The sequence below is a fragment of the Phascolarctos cinereus genome, unplaced genomic scaffold, assembly GCF_003287225.1.
Source record: "Phascolarctos cinereus isolate Bilbo 61053 unplaced genomic scaffold, phaCin_HiC Scaffold_9;HRSCAF=440, whole genome shotgun sequence".
NCBI lineage: Eukaryota > Metazoa > Chordata > Mammalia > Diprotodontia > Phascolarctidae > Phascolarctos > Phascolarctos cinereus.
Genome location: NW_027556402.1, coordinates 28,008,606 through 28,025,573, shown reverse-complemented (window position 1 = coordinate 28,025,573; position 16,968 = coordinate 28,008,606). Strand labels below are relative to the sequence as shown.

The 16,968-nt window shown below is 38.9% G+C and overlaps 1 protein-coding gene across 3 annotated transcripts in view; it reads left to right on the top strand.

The window, feature by feature from the left end:
* Positions 1 to 2,814: 2,814 nt before the first annotated feature.
* The window catches only part of MAPK10 (mitogen-activated protein kinase 10), a 165,077-nt gene continuing 150,923 nt past the window's right edge, over positions 2,815 to 16,968 (top strand). For all 3 annotated transcript variants that reach the window (XM_020988334.2, XM_020988338.2, XM_020988339.2), the window contains exon 1: positions 2,815 to 3,232. The gene's annotated coding sequence lies outside the window, so the exon portion shown is untranslated. The remainder of the gene's footprint in view (positions 3,233 to 16,968) is intronic.

The following is a 16,968-nucleotide window of genomic DNA, read 5'->3' as shown; positions in this document are numbered from 1 at the left end:
TAAAATTTTTAAAGATTACCAATTAAAATAAAAATGAACTCATTATATCACATTAACATATAATTTAAATAATATTTTAACAGAAAAACTATTTTCCAAAGGAAAATTTAGTAAGAAGAATATCATCATTTTACATATTTTTACAAATCTCTTTAATGTTTGGCTTAATTGAAGACATATTCTCTTATCTGCTTCTGTATTTAGTCTGTTGCAATACATTGTTTTGGTTGAAGTATATGAAGAAAATATAGCCATACACAGATATGTAGTTGGAAGATGGAGATATATTTTAATATGCTTATGCCCTCTTGGTATTCTTCTGAAAATAATTTTGATGGACACCTGTGGCACCAAAAAAAATTCTCCCCATAAAGTGTGAGGCATACTCTTCTACAAGTATGTACAAAATCCAGGAAATCATGGGTTTAAACTTGTAATACAGTGGCAATGAGACATACATGTAGACACTGGAAGTTACTGGAAGTCCATTCTTGAGTCCACATATAGCAGTCTTTTATTGTTTAAGGGGCCAAGCACTTTGAGGCGGATTCCTTCTGATAATAGCTATCTTTCTGTACTCATCTATATCTGTATTTTTTTGTGTTTGTTCTTAATGTGTCTTGCTTTGGGTTGGGTGAATTATCTCCTGTTGGTCTCTCCTTTCAGATGACATAGTCAATGGAAGGGGTGTGTGTGTGTGTGTGTGTGTGTGTGTGTATGTGTGTGTGTATGTGTGTGTGTGTGTGTGTGAATGTGTATGTGTAAACAGCGAAAAATTCTCTCCTTCCCTCAGAAGCAGTTTTCTCTTAGTGAATTGACTCAAACTGCAGTCTTCAACTCCAAAAATTAAATCTTCCAACAGTGAGCTGGACCTCTCTCAACTAAGCTCACAGACGGACAGCAGCATACATTCTAATAATGCTACCACTTTAGGGGATTCATTATTTGTACTAATTGGGACCTAGCTTTACTCTCAGTGCATGCTAATGATCCTCTCAGCCAATTATGTGGCTTTATTTCTTGATCCACTTAAAGAATTTCATACTTAAAAAGGAAACTAATGGGGTGGAGGAGAAATCCCACATCTTTATAAGGGATTTATATAAATGTTTTTGAAGAGGCTAGTTGGCAAAATGGATAGCATACTGGACCTGGAATCAGGAAGACTTCAGTTCAAATCAAGTCCCAGAAACTTACTATGTGACCCTGGGCAAATCATCAGTTTCCTAATCTGTAAAATGGGTATTACAAAAAACCCCATGTAAATTTCTTTGTCCCCCCTTTTTTCTCCCACCCTCACCCAAGAAATGTGAACCATTAGTCACAAATATGTGTGTGCATGTGTGTATGTATATGATAAATCATTCTATGCATCTAATTATCGGCTCTTTCTCTAGATGCAGATAGCATCTTCTGTTCACACGTCCTTTGTAGTTAATTTGAGTATTTGTAATAGTTAAAATGACTTAATAATACAATAAATATTAAATTTAATATTTAATAAATAAATTAAATCTAAATACAATAAATATTAAAATTATAATAAAAAACATTAACAACAATAATAGCAGCCATCTCCCAGGATTGTTGTAAGGATAAAGTGAGATGGTGTTTGTGAAGTGCTTGGCAAACCTTAAAAAGCTATATAAATTCCATTATTATTGCTGTTATTGTTCAATATAAATTCAACCGCTAATATTGCAAGCTACAACCCTTTTCACGGTTATTAGAAGTGCTCTGGGCATTTCCCTAAGACTTTCAGCTGCGGAGCAGGTGCAGAACTGCATCAGTGCAGGAGCTTCCTCCCTTAGAGTTCCCTGCACCAATGAAATCAAAGATCCTGTCCCCTTGTCCACCCCTCCCCCCATCTTCCAACAAAAAGAAAAAAAAAGAAGAACCCGTGTCACTGCTGCAGCCAGTCCGCCTTTCTACTCACCTAAAGGCCAGGACAGCTAGTAGAACACTGACAAGGTGAACACCTTTTATTGTTTATATCTCAGAGGAATCTGGAAATGATATCGACATCTAGTAGCTCAAATGTCAGCAATTTTTTGCCCATGCGCTAATCTTAGAGTTTGAAAATAGGGAACAAAACAATATGTTTTTGAAAAAGTGATAAGAAACAGAGGGGAAAAAAATTACACCATTGTTCCAAGCTGTGGCTTGAAAGATGGCATCTGTACTGGGGTGTCGGAATGCTTTGCTTGTCGACACCTTTTGGGACAGAGAATGCTGAATGAATGGAGGAATGAAGATGGAATATGGGTTTTAAATGGTGTATTGGTTCTTCTCTGCTTATCCCTGATTGCCCTGAGGAGTGGAAAGGCAATGCAAATCTAGAGCGGAGAGAGAGAGAGAGAGAGAGAGAGAGAGAGAGAGGAGAGAGAGAGAGAGAGAGAGAGAGAGAGAGCGAGCGAGCAAGAAGGGGAGATGTGAGAGCCTACGGAGGGAGAGAGAGGGAAGGGGGAAGAGAAGGTGGGAGAGAGAAAGAGAGAGATACAGAGAGGGAGAGAGAGAGCGCTGTATGGAGGGAGGCTTATGACCAAATTGTGCAAAACAGAAAACCTGCTTTTCAGAATTGTTGGTATTTTTTGCCACAGGAATTATGTCTTTGCATTTTGTCCTGGCTTTGGTCCATAGTGTCCACTAGAAAATACAGTAGCTGTAGCCATAGATCAGACTTTTTTTTTTCTTTCTCTGGCTGTCTCTCTCTTCTCCCCTCCCTTCCGCCCCCCCCAGTCCCTCCTGAGACCTCTATGAGCTCTGACGTCACATGTGCTCCTTTCAGTTGCTATAGCAACCCCATTCCCCAAGCCTTCTGTCCCTTGCCTCTGGTAGGTTCCACAATGGTACAGGCAGCATCACGCTGCACAATGGTTTCCAGGCAGTGAAAGAGGGTGATTCAGCAAGCACTCTTCTTTTTTTTCTCCCTCCCCCCTCCCTTTATTTTGATTTTAAGGGTGATTCTTGCTACAAGCTTATTTTTCCTTTTTCCATTTTTTTTGTGCAAATTCCTTTAAGCCCTCTTGACCTCCAATTTCTGGAGCTTGAAGAATTTTAAGATTGCATTTTCTGGAAATCACCTTTTTATCATTAATTCTAAACAATTCCCCATCCCCCAAAGAAGCCCTTCCTCATTCCAATTTGGAATGTGGTTATGAGAAGCAAGTAGGGAGTTACTTGATGGTGCAAACAGTGCTGGACCAGGATCCTAATTCTCAGGCACGGCATGGTAGGTGACTGCTCGTCTGGGGTCCTGATGGTCTGTTGTTGTTGTTGTTGTTGTTTTCTGTGTATTGTGTATTTGTGTATTTGCAGGGTACAGTGATAACTGCTGATTGCTACTGGTAGGGAGGTGGGTTGGAGAAGAAGCTGGGGTGGGGGGAAACTGGGATAATGAGGTAAAATATTGGGGATGCAAGAAGACAGAAAGTTGGTACAATCTATGGTCAGAGGAGCATCTTTTCCTACACTTGGGTGTGTTTAAGCATTTCTCTTTGGGGTAAGTAGAGAGGGGTAAGGCAGGAGAAGCGGAAGGCCTTCTTTCTGTGACAGGAAAGGAAGGAGTCATAGAGCTGAAATAGCTGGTGCATGGAAATGGTAGGTTGATACTCAGCCTTCTCTCTGAAATTGATGCATATTTTTAGGAAATAAAACTATGGCTTTAAACAATGTTTACCATAGATTTACTGGGATAATATAACTTAAATCCTTCCATATCTACACTATATATACTGTATATAGTAAGAAGAGAAATATTAGCCATGTGTAGGCATACACAAACATATGCATATTATTTCTACCATCTCTATTTACCTATCTATCCATCTATCTAGCTTTAGCTCTCCATTGCGTTTCTCTCCAATCTCTCTCTGACTCTCTGTCTCTCTCCTACTTGCTTGCTGGAAAGCAATAGTAAAGTCCTTGTATAGAGATTCTGGGACAGATTTGGGAGGGGAAAGAAGGGAGATTAGAGACCCCATTAGGAGATAACAAGAATCACCGCAATTTCAGATGCACAGGTAAGGGATTCATTGAAGCAAATGATTCCTCAGCACAGCAAGATGCATTCTTCATTACAAGGTTTCTTTAGGTATGTGCTAGAATAGAATGACCCTTAGAAGGCTCAAACTCTGTCAGAAAAGCAAAACAACCCCACTACCCACCCAAATGTAAACTCAGTGGTGGTGTGGATTGCAGTATATTTGTCAGGATCCAATAGTTATTTGTGACTGCAGCAATAGTACATATATATATATATATATGTATATATATATATATATATATACATATAGGTATATATAAATATACATACATATAAACACACATACATATGCGTATCTTGGAAAACCTTTGGCCAATAAATGTTACAAAAATTAGAAAAGAATTAGATTTCTTAAAAGTTTCTCTTCCTTTCACATCAAAAGAATGAGGATTGGGATTTTTGCTTTTCTTTTATAGATGTTTCCCAGTTCCCTGTAATCTTGCTAGAGAGGCAGACTTTTTCCAAGGACTTCCCCAGCAGAGGCTCACTGGTTCTTTAATGCCGCCTTTCCTTCCTCTGGTTTGTCGACTCTAACTTTGAGAACATTGCGAACAAGCAAACGAAGGTAGTTTTGGAGGTCAGATTTCAACCAAATGGGCAAAGGGGAATGTTCGAAAGAATACACTAGCTAGACATCTCAATTCATGGTCCCATTTATCCTCTCCACTTCCAGCCAATTCTGCTGGTTACAGAACCCTGAGAATTATGTAGAGGGCTGATCACCAAACTTAACAGAATAAGAAATGATGGTCCTTTCCAATACCTCCTGGGAGGGTTTAAATTGTTATCATTCTGACTCAGGGAAATTTATCTGCATTAAAGCAGGGGTTCTTAACCTGGGGTGTGAACTTGTACAAAAACTATTTTGATAACTATATTTAAGTATAATTGGTTTCCTCTGTGATCACATGTATTTTATTTTATGCATTGAAAAATAATATTCCGAGAAAGGGTCCCAAGGTTTCACCAGAATACCTGCCAGAGGAGTCCATGACACACATAAAGGTTAAGAGGCCCTGTTTTAGAGGGAGAAGGGAAGATAAATGAGTGCACAAGGCTTTTGGCTTCACCTTTGGATTTTCAGGGACTTTGGGGGTCATGTACAGCAATTTGGCTGTCTCTAACTATGTATCTTGTGTGCTTTAATAGTGTTTATATAACTGGCATAAATACTGACTCATTTCATCACACTGAGCTTTTTTTTTTCTGCTCCATAATGGGAATTGAAAAGCAGATGACAAAGTGGTTGGTATGTGACTTAGGAAAGGTGCTAAGTAGCTGTCACGTTTTCTTGATATTGCGTCCTTCCATCTTCTTGTTGCAGAACAGGTCTAATTGGCCCTTCTTCTTGAAAAAATTTTTAGTCCATTCTAAGAAAAAATATCCTGCTGGGGTGCAAGAAAATGTTTATAATGGAAAATTCAGCTTCCTCCCCCTTGGTGTTTGTACTGTTCTGTTACCGAGAGGTGTACATGTGTGTCGGCTGGGAGGAGCTGTTTGTGAGCAGATCCCTGTTTTCTCTGTCCTTGTCTGGCATCTCTGAAGCCATTATTATTTAATGGTTTTGTAATGTGCTCAGTAATGTGCAGGGTTAAGCGAAGCTGTTGGTTGATCAAAGCTACCGTAGTGTCCCATGTGCATGTATTTTAAATACAAGTAAGTGCCATCAGATTTCTTAGGTCAGCATATCCTTTAAGAACGTAACTGAGAACAATTTGACCTCTCTGCTAATTTAAATGTCATCTAAAGTTTAAAGGCATATATTGTCTTTGAGATAAACTCAGTGCTGCTTAAGTTTTTGTTTTATAAGCTAATCCAAAAGCTTGTCTTGATGATGAATGATAAAAGACAGCTTAGGATATTTCTTGGTTAAGTGGGATCATACCCATCTTCCCTTTCTGTTCCTGTTCTGTTATTGGGTCACCTTTTCAGCTGAAGGACTTTCAGTGGAATGGCAAAAAAATGTGAAAATGGAATGATTTCTTACCTCTCTTTTTATTTTTGCCATGTCATTACAGCACTAAGGAAAAATGAAAAGACCGAATATCTCTTCCTATCCAGTATCACTACTCCCTCTTTAATAATTTCTCATGCTCTTGGTTGGAAATAGAAATATTTATTTGTGCAAGAAAGAAGAAAATAGTGTCTTCTACCTTTAAATGGAAAAATGCACTTGCTGTAGTCTCCTTCATTACCCCTCCTTTGAAACACAGAGACACGCAAACATACACAACATTTTTCTAGCTATACTTACTGTAGTTCCATCTGTGTGAAAGGGAGAGGGGATGTGATCTGCATGCTTCCTCTCAACTCAGTGGATGGAGTCACAAAATGTAAGCGTAGCCCTTCCTCTGAGATTACTGCCAGTTTAACTTAGGTGAATCTTGCATGTACATGTTTGCATGTAGTTGTTTGCATGTTATGAGCTCCTTGAGGGCAAAGCCTGTTTTTCCCTTTCTTTGTGTCCTCAGTGCCTGACACATGATAGGCATTTAACTAATGCTTGTTGACTGACAGCCAGGTATTACATTAGTAATGGCCACACCATGAAGTGTGAATCACTTCATAAAGTGTGGACCTCTTTCCTTGATAGAATTTTTAAAAGCAATCTCATTGTAAAACAAAGACTGAATACTTCTTTGAAGGGCTTTAAATAGATATGCCCTAGAGAGCGTTCATTAGTTCTGAGGCAGGCATTAGCATTGCTCTTGGGTGAGGGGATTTGTCTCTCCTCCCCACGCATTGGCCATGTAGCTTTGAAGCAGACAGGTTTGAGGCAAACAGTATGCAGCAAGGCTCAAGGACATTTATGCCAGACAGATGGGTATGCAGAGAGGCAGAAGTAGCTTCAAGGATGGTGACCTCTGGCATCAGAGAAGATTGTTGGCTATGGAAGTACTCAAAAGAAAACTAGCCCTGGTGATTTTGATCAGAACTGTTGAAAGCACGCTAGTGGGAACTCTTGGGTTTTAATAGTAGGATACAGTCCCACATGGGTTTACACATGGGACTTAAGGCTGCAGCCTCCTTTGGGGATTCGACCTTTCAGTGCAAGTACAGGTTGGGAGAATAGTCCCAGAGGGTCTACTACATGTGGAACTTGGGATTGATGGGGAAAAATTTTTGAAGAGGATCAGTCCAGGTTTGGAGACGATAGGTGAGGGAGAGAAGCTTATTAGTAACGAATCATTGCGTCTTTGGAATATTGGGGTTTGTTCTTTTTTTTCTTTGTTTTTCTGCATTTTAAAGGTCTGTGGTGAGTCACTAAGGTGATACAGATGACAAGTTATTCTACACAATGATTTTTTAAAAGAAAATAACATTAAGTACTGGGGCCACCAAACTTTGAGATATTTCCAAATCCATTTTTGTTCCATATTCACATTCCATTTTCCTAATTGGCAATGTGGTGTCATGGATAGAGAATTGGAGTCAGGAAGACCTGCATTCATCCCATACTGGGTGCGGGACCTTGGGCAAGCTAGTTAACCTCTCGGTGCCCTGGATAGCTCTGTAAAATGAAGTTTTAGGGTAGGTCCTGATCTACATTCGTGGAATTTGTATGTAACTGTATCTATATACATATATGTCTACAGACATATGTAATATTGATTGCTGTGGCTCTCACTTCCTGGAAGGCCAAGTGGGTTAGATTTCATTCCTCCGGGTTCTCTGGTACCCTTAGGGAAATTTAGGGGTATCTAGGCTACCCTAGCAGCTATCTGCTAAGGGCAGCTAGGTGATGCAATGAATAGAGCGCTGGCCTTGAAGTCAAGAGACTTACCATTTTTAGTTCAAATCTGGCCTCAGACGTTTACTAGCTGTGTGACCCTGGGCAAGTCACTTAACCCTGTTTGCCTCAGTTTCCTCATCTGTAAAATGAGTTGGAGAAGGGAATGGCAAACTACTCCAGTATCTCTGCCAAGATACTGGCCCCAAATGGGGCCATGAAGAATCAGACATAGCTGAACAACAATAATAAGGCTCTCTGCAAATGACTCTAGCGCTCACCTGTGTTGTTTCCTCAATTATAGGGGGATCCCCTGCGCCCAGTTCTATTTACTTACCAACTGCCAGAATAGGTTTCATACAGGAATATTTACTTCAAAAGGTACAATCACAAATATGTAAACTTACTCTCCCAACACGTAGGGGGCAAGAGGATTTTGCCTAAACCGTAGCCTGAGTCTCTGGGGAGTGGAAGGGAATGAGGTTCATAGCTTGGCTGGAGTCATATAAAGCATAGCCTCAGTTCCAAGTCCAAAATACTGATCAGTCTCAATTCCTGAGGGCCCTGGCTTCTCAGGGCTTCTGAGTCAGGCTGGCTGGCTACATCACCTCACCTGCAATTCTGGCTCCAGGGTCACCATGACTCAAACTCCCAATCCTGTGGCGATCACCTCCAGCACCTGAAACTTAGGACAGATGATGCAGAACAGAAACGAACACCCCTAAGCACATTTCTCAGAGCCAGGGTAAGAGAAGGAGGGCAGGGGAAAGAAATTCGTCCCTTCTCACTGGTTTAGTTCGTGATATTTGTGCTGTGGGTGAACTGGAATCTTCTTCTGGAAGCGCAGAGTGGCAGAAAAAAAACACAACCACCTCTAACAATCAAAAGAAGCTACCCTACTCATGTGGTAATGCATGGTAATGCCTCCATGTTAGGCAATCTGGACATATTCCAAAGGCCCCTCAGGGTGCCTTCATGTTAGGAGGACTGCACAAGCCTGGGTTATACATATATATGCAAACTACATATACCCATATGTATATAACATATGTGTGTGTCTATATTTGCATAAGGAAATTCCAAGGTACTTGCCAAATATATTAATTTGGATCAAACCATAAGATATTTGTTGTTCCTCTTTAAGGGATCAGTTTTCAATACAGAAGAACCATAAAATCTTTGTCTGCTTCTGAATTGTTTTACCTACAGTTTTGTAATTACTTTTGATACTTTGAAAGGTTGGTGATTATATCCACTTAGGTATGCCTTTCCTTCCACTGAGGCTGCAGTTTCAAGCCCTCTGTACCTTCTCTCTTAAGATCTGTCTGACTTAGGGTCTGTCAGAGTTGCCCTTCAATGGCTCGACCTTCCAAAATCCAGTATTAGAATCCGTGGCATGATGAGACCTTGGAGTAAGCTTTGAGAGGAGGTATTGTCGTATGCTTTATGTGATGAGATCGTGCATTAGAACAGTAGCAAGATGGAGTTCCAATGAGCTAATTTTGTCCAGCCTCCATCATTTTGAGGAAACAAAGACGGGGAGGCTTTCCCAAGGTCAAACAAGTGGTGGGGCTTGGACCCAGGTCTTCTGACTCTGAATCTAATTTTCTCTCTTTAATAGTCAAATGGAAAAAGCAAGTTGATGTTTTAAAGGTAGGCCCAGGACATAAAGAATTTCTGTACTTCTGTGAAGATTTTTATAGTGCGACTGATCTTATGGATCTGTAATATGTTGACATGAGCTGTTCCCGACATTCTTATTTCACTGTGTCTCTGAGATGCAAGCCTTGTAAACTTTTAGAAATCATGCTTCTACTCTTCTCTCAGGGATGAAAATGGAGACTTTGAACAGGAGAAAGACCATTAAGCCTCCTTAGAGGCATTCACTGAATAATTACTTATTTTTAAGCTGTATTGTGTACAGTTAAGTTTAAACAATTTGATTGAGTACTCTCCAGTGGACTTGTAGGAAAGCACACCTTTCCAACTCTTTTGTGGGAACTTCATTTGCTGAAAAGAGCCTAGTGTTCTAGCTTCCTATAAATATGCCCAGCTTAACTCATGGAATAGTTAATCTGTCAATTGGTCAACAAGTATTTATTAAGTAGATCATTTTATGCCAGGCATGATGCTAACAGACTCTGAGCTTAACTCTTTTAAATTAAATATACACTATCAGGTTGGATTCCCAGAGTAAAGTTGGCTACATCTCACCTTCAGGATTCTAGCACATGGGTTCCCGTAGGGCTATACTGGCCCCCTGGGCACGGGTGCTGGAAAGATCTGGGATGGGGGGGGAGTAATAGCCTTAGGTGCAATTGAGGGGCATTGAATAAAAATAAGGGGGTTGTGGAAGCATAAGGAAAGAAGAGAAGAAAAATTTGAAAAACCATTGGTACATGTTTCATCTGTTGTGTTGCATAAAGTCATAGAGATTACATTATTTTCAAAATAAATACACAAAGTACAATTTATAACCAGTCAGTGGTCAAGTCCGCTGATAGGTCTTAACAAGCAAGTGTTGGCAGGCATGCATGTTATGCATTGTTGGGAAGTCCAGCATGCATTGGCAGGAATATATGCATGTAATGACTTATTTATAATGCGATACTGAGTTCCCAATTGATATGGTTACATGACACAATATTGCACCATTAAAATTTCAATGCAGGAAAATCCCCACAAATTTACAATAAATTATTAAATTTAAGATGCATAATTTATTTAAAAATATTTTATATTTTTTGAAATGATGCAAATTTAAAAAAAACCATTAAAGGGTTTCCATTTCCAATGGGGTGCTGAGTAATTTATTTTTTTTGAAAAGAGGGTGGTAGGCCAAATGAGTTTGGGAATCTCTGTTCTAGTGGTACCCTTGAAGGCATGTATCTTTCTAATGCTCTTGGTTCAGGCCTTTATTCTAATATGTTCTTTCTAATATCATTCACCAGTGGTTAACCAGTGCTATGTAATTTAACCAAATAACATCAATTAGCTTTGAAAAAGGGGTATTTACTGTGAAGAGAGCAAGAAAAGAATTGCAAACATTTCTCCCCAATGCTTGGTGGCACACTCCCATATACCATGTTGATCCCTGGGGAGAAGGGAGCCAAACTTAAAAGTAATTTCTATCTTTTTTTTTTCCCTTTTTGGTGAGGCAATCAGGGTTAAGTCACTTGCCCAGGGTCACACAGCTAGTAGGTGTTAAGTGTCTGAGTCTGAATTTGAACTCAGGTCCTCCTGATCCCAAGGCCAGAGCTTTATCCACTGCACCACCTAGCTGCCCCAAAGCAGCTCCTTCTTGGCTATCTTTAGTACATTGCTATGCTGGGTCAAGCAGTTTATTTGGGACTTTGAATCTCATAAGTTTTAGCTGTCATCAGGAGCAGGTCTGATGGTTTGCTCTCCCAGCCTTTTAAAGCTCTCAGGGTTGTAAGCTAGTCTGATATTCTTTCACTTAAGAGAAAGAAAGAATAAATGTAGACGAAAAGAACAGAAGCCCATGTTCCAAGGCCACATGGCTACCCAGGTGGGGATAGAGAGCTAGAGGCTCCTTCCTATCCAGAGGCTTATGTAACCCAGCAGGAAAAGAGCGAGAGAGAGCCTTAGCTGATTAGAGCCTTTCAAATGCACACCTACTTCTTTCTCAGCAGCTGCTCCATTTTCCTTGCTGCTTCCTGGTTAGCAGATAGGAAATAGTTTGAGCTTCCTGCAAATAATCAGAACAGATGGGCTTGGCCAGTTCCCTGTTACACAAAGAATGGTAAACAAGCAAACAAACAAACAAAAAACCAGTCCCTCCCTCCCCTACAGTAGCTCACAGGCTAACGAGAGAGACGACTTGTGAATATCTAGGTACATACAAGATGCACATGGTGCCTTGGATGGTAATCTCTGATGGGAAGGTACTAATATAGCTAGGAGAGTTGGGAAAGATCTCCTGTAGAAGGTGGGATTTGAAATGAATCTTGAAGAAAATCAGAGAAACTAAGTGGAGGTGACAGGACTCAAAAGTAGGGTTCTTTTCTAGTTAGGATTATCTCAGCCAGTGCAAAGGAAGGGGAATAGAAGATGGCAGATCACGTATGAGGCCCAGTAAGGGTGGTCACTGTAAGCAGTGGAGTGTAAGAACATTCAAAGAGCAGGAAGGATTCAGGTTATGAAGAACTTTAAATGCCAAACAGAGTATGTGATATTCGGTTCTTGGTACTTGGGAACAACTGGAGTTTACTGAATAGAGTAGTGACCTGGTCAGAACTGCTCTAGAGATTCATATATCTATACACCTTGGGAGTCATTGAGTCTAATTCACTTAAATCCTCTTATTTCTAGCAAAGGAAACAAATCCAGAAAGATTATACGCGTAGTAAGTGGCATAGCCAGAGTTGAAACTCAGGTTCTATTATCCCAAATTCAACACCCTTTCCACCAGCTCATGTTTCAGGCCAGATACTGTGAATGCCTTGAAAATAATTTTAAGTAATCTTTGTTTTGTTGTAGTCCTTACCAACGGGAACTCATTTTTCCCCCTTTAACATTTTTCATTTTTTATTCACATGATCTGCCCAGTATTTATTTTTGTGTTTTAAAATAATGTCGATGTATTTTCAGGTTGGCATTTCTTGAAAGTACTTAATCTCCCTTTCCTTAAAATGTGTCAGTATGTATGTATATGCATATTTATGTGTATTTGTATACGTATACATGTATTAAGTGTATACATGTATTTGCATACATATGAATGTATATGTATATATTGTTCTCAATTATGTGTAAAAACAATTTTTAACATTCTTAAAAAATTTTTTTGAGTTTTTAATTCCCTCCCTTACCTCCTTGAGAAGGCAAAAGCTTTGGTACAGATTATTATATGCACATTTTAAAAAATAATTTTTTGCCTCCTTTGTGAATAGCACTATGCTAAAAGAGTATGGGGAGAAAAGAGAACTTATAATTTAATTATATATTTAAATATCAATGTAACATAATGATTAATATAATAATGTAACATAACATAACATAATAATACATGATTGTATAATATGATATGCAATAAATGATTAAGTGCCCAAATGACTGCTACAATCAATGAAGATTTCAAAGGAAGGAGATAGAGGTATTGACTGGACCTGATAGAATATTGACAGAGGGCTTCATAGCATAGGCAGGACTTAAGCTTGATCCTGCAGCAGGGGTATGGTGGAGCCAAGTCTTACCAGCTCTCAAGAGCTAATCGTTCAGTTATAAGTTGTGATCATTTACATCTCATAAATTGGCAAATGATACAAATCAGGGCTTGATTTATTGTTTGGCTAATTGTCTAGGGACTCTAGACTTAAGAAATTGGTAGAGAAAATGTTAATAATGCTGATAAAATTTAAATGTGTGTCCTGTATGCACTTTTTTCTGAGAGCCTTTTATTATAAACATTAATCAATACCTGCAGCTCTTGAAGGCTAGCCATAGATAGGCAGAGATGAGGAGTGGACAGCTAGATAATTCTAATTGGAGAAGAGTTAGCAAATGGGATAGTTGTTGCCAACATGGACATTGGATAGTAGAGGCCTATAAATTGTGGGGTCTTCTCAACAAATGTCGTTTTCTTTTTTATTTGTATTCCAGCATTTGACCAGCACAAGTATGAATTTTCTTGGGGACTAGAAATTGTATCATAGACTTAGGGCTAAAAGGGATCTCAGAGGCTATCTAGTCTTCATTTTACAGATGGGGAAACTGAGGCCCAAGGAAGTTAAGTGCCCAAGGTTGCATAGGCAGTACAAATAGGAGGTGGGCTGTGAACACAGGTCCTCTGATGCGGAAGCTCGTGCCTTTTCCACTGTGTTACCTCTGAAATGTTGAGGAAATCAGACGTTGTAGCAAAGATGAATTTAAATTGTACTCAGTCTCTGTTTTCTAATTCATTTCATTTGTTTGCTTTTTATCAGAGCCTCTGTAGGGAACTTGAAGTGTTTTTCTTTGGGGCCTAGAGAAAGAAAATTCTCTTGGTTAGTACTGTTAGCTATGAGAGGCTGGCTAGACAGAGGGGCAATGACCTGAGATGGAGTGCGAGTGCAAATTAACACAAATAACTTTTTTTTCTGAGTTAAATAAATTTTGCAAATGATTTCCTTGTGCCAAGATACGTGTGTGTGTGGGTGTGTTTGTGTGTATACATACACACATACACACATGCCTTAAGATCGATCACTCTTCAAATTTTTGATGTTTATTGCCTGGCCAAAAAATTCCCAGTATTTTCAAATGTAATTCTCAAATCAAATAATGTATCCTAAGCATCTTACAAATGTAGAAGAGTCACCCAAATATCAGCTATTGTCACATTATCTTGTGTGGACTTAAATCTGAAACCAAAAAAATTCTCAGCTTTTCCTTCAGTGTAAAGATATTTCAAAAAGCATCACATTTACTGGCTTAGAGAGTGTTTGCTAGTGTTGACGTTTGGGCTCATTGAAATTTCCTTTTTTTCCCTTTCCTGTTTGGAATAAAATTCCTGTTTAGGTGATGAAACTAAGCATGCATATCTTTTTTTTCTTTGTGTTTAGGGCTAGATTTAGAAACTTAGCTCAGCAGGACTGTCTCACATCTCACTATGACACCTCATGCATGAAGCTGATAACTTCAGACCATTTCCTATAGATGTGTAACAACACAAACGGTGGTGAGTTGTAGCATTGAAAAAATAAGTGGGTCCTAAAAAACATAGAATACCATTATGTATGCAATTATTATACAGTTTCTATGGTTAGTCTATGTTTCTGAGGAGCTATTCCTTCATGCTTTATATTGTACATTATGCTAATGCATTAAAAATGAGTATAGGTAATCGAATGACAAAATGTTTACCGGATGATATGTATAATACTGATAATATGCTGGTGAGGAGTCTCAATACTTGAATCACTGAATTCTATTTGAATTGTTGAATGACTAAATTTGGTTTCAGAGAGATACTTTCTGATGGTAAAATAATAATTAGGTCCTAGCAGAATGGAGAAGCACTCCTGATAGTGCTATTACTTCTTTGTAATGTCCTTTTGATCCTATTTATATGTTAGCACTTAATGAAGACAAATCACATCATATTTTTAAGTTCATTCCCTGGATACTTTAAACCTCTATTTTTCTGTTTGATAAAACCAAATACATAAAAAATTATCTGTCCAAATCCTTTTCCTTATTTGAATAATTAAAATCATATTATTTCTTAAAGATGTGACAAATGTACTTTTAAAAAATCTTTGCCACATTTGAAGAATTACAATCATATTTCTTTAAGATGCCAGCATACACATAAGCATATTTTATTTTTTTAATTTTGATTTTTTTTTTTGCTTTTTGGTGAGGCAATCGGGATTAAGTGACTTGCCCACAGAGCTAGTAAGTGTCCAATGTCTAAGGCCAGATTTGAACTCAAGTCCTCCTGACTCCAAGGCCAAAGCTATATCCACTGCATCATCTAGATGCCCCTACATATATTTTAAAAATCCAAATATGTGATGTTTTCTAGTCAAATCGACTCTTTTTTTTTTTAAACTTTCGGAGGCAATCAGGGTTAAGTGACTTGCCCAGGGTCACACAGCTAGTGTCTGAGACTGGATTTGAACTCAGGTCCTCCAGACTCTAGGGCTGCCCCCCAAATTAGCTCTTGAAAAGATGAAGGACTATAATGTGCAAAATGATATCATTGTGAAATAGGCCAGCATAGTAAATGCAGGAATCCTTCATATGGTACAGTGGAAAGCATCCTAGACATGGAGTCACAGGCTATCTCAGACTACCTTGGACAAGTCTTCTGATCTCTCTGGGCCTGAATTTTCTCATAAGCAGAATGAAGAGGTTGGATGAACAACTCTACAATCCTCTGGTCTCCCTTGTAGATAATACTGTTACTTGTCCTGGGAAAACCCCCATACTGACATAGTTGATTTGGACCACATCCATGATTAATTCTGCTTGTGTTACATGGGGGGAAAAGTGTTTTCATGACCATGATACATGTTTTGGCTCTAGAACTTCTGTATGAGCTTGGCACTGTGCTATAGAGGCAGTATGGGGATATAGAAGCAGTTCTGGCCCTCGAGAGGTTTCCAGTCTAGGTGGAGAGACAAAAGAAGCACAGAGGAAGGAATTAGAAAATACTTGAATATGGTCATTATTGTCGGACTTGCCTCTTTAAATGGTACATCTTAGTATTTCATGATTCTATAAGTTAAAGGCAGTTTAATTCGGCTAATGTTGGTAGTGTTGGTGCTATACAGGAGACCTTGGGTTCCCAAAAGCTTTGCTAATGGAGCATAACCATAGTCAGGCTTTACCAAGATGGAAAGACTTTGAGGTATGAAGCAAGTATGCTTGATGTAGGATCAGCACGGCTAAGTTTAGAGAGGCTTGTCATCGGCATGGCTACCCGATGATGAATTTTCAAGTCATAGCGGCTCTCAGTGACCTTTTATAAAGTCATATTCAGTGATATTCTTCTATTCAAGAAGTATCAATACTGATGCAAACACAGACCATCAAAGTGGAAAGAGCCCTGGATTTGGAGTTGAAGGATGTGGTTCAAATCCAATATTTGAACTTTACTATGTGTGTGACCTTGGTCAAGGTCAGTTACCTGAGTCTTATTTTCCTAATTTGTAAAATGAAGAGGTTGGACTAGATTATCTGTAGATTCCAACTGAAAGGAACCTTAGCGGTCACCCAAGGTCACTTGAGAGGTCAATGCAAGCCCCTTAGAAGGAAACAATAGCACTACCAGGAGTGCTTCTCAATTCTGCTAGAACCTAATTATTATTTTATGACCAGAAAGTATCTCTCTGAAACCAAATTTAGCCATTTAATGATCCAACTATATAGAGGTTGATACATTTGGGAAAATTGAAGCCTGGAGAGAATAAGCAATTTGCCCAAGGTCCCACAGGTAGTAAGTGGCAGATATAGGATCTGAATCTTGGTCCCTTGACCCCAATTCCTGTCCTCTTTCCTCTACACTATGCAGTCTTCAAATATATGATCTTATGATTAATTATTAATTTACAGAAATACATGAAAATATTCTATTTCTGCTTTTCAGATTGAGAGGATAGTGCAAAACTTTATTTGATCGTACTTCAGCACTTCTAGGATGAATGATTTGATTCTTTCGTCATTAGTGAAGATGGCTTAGCACATC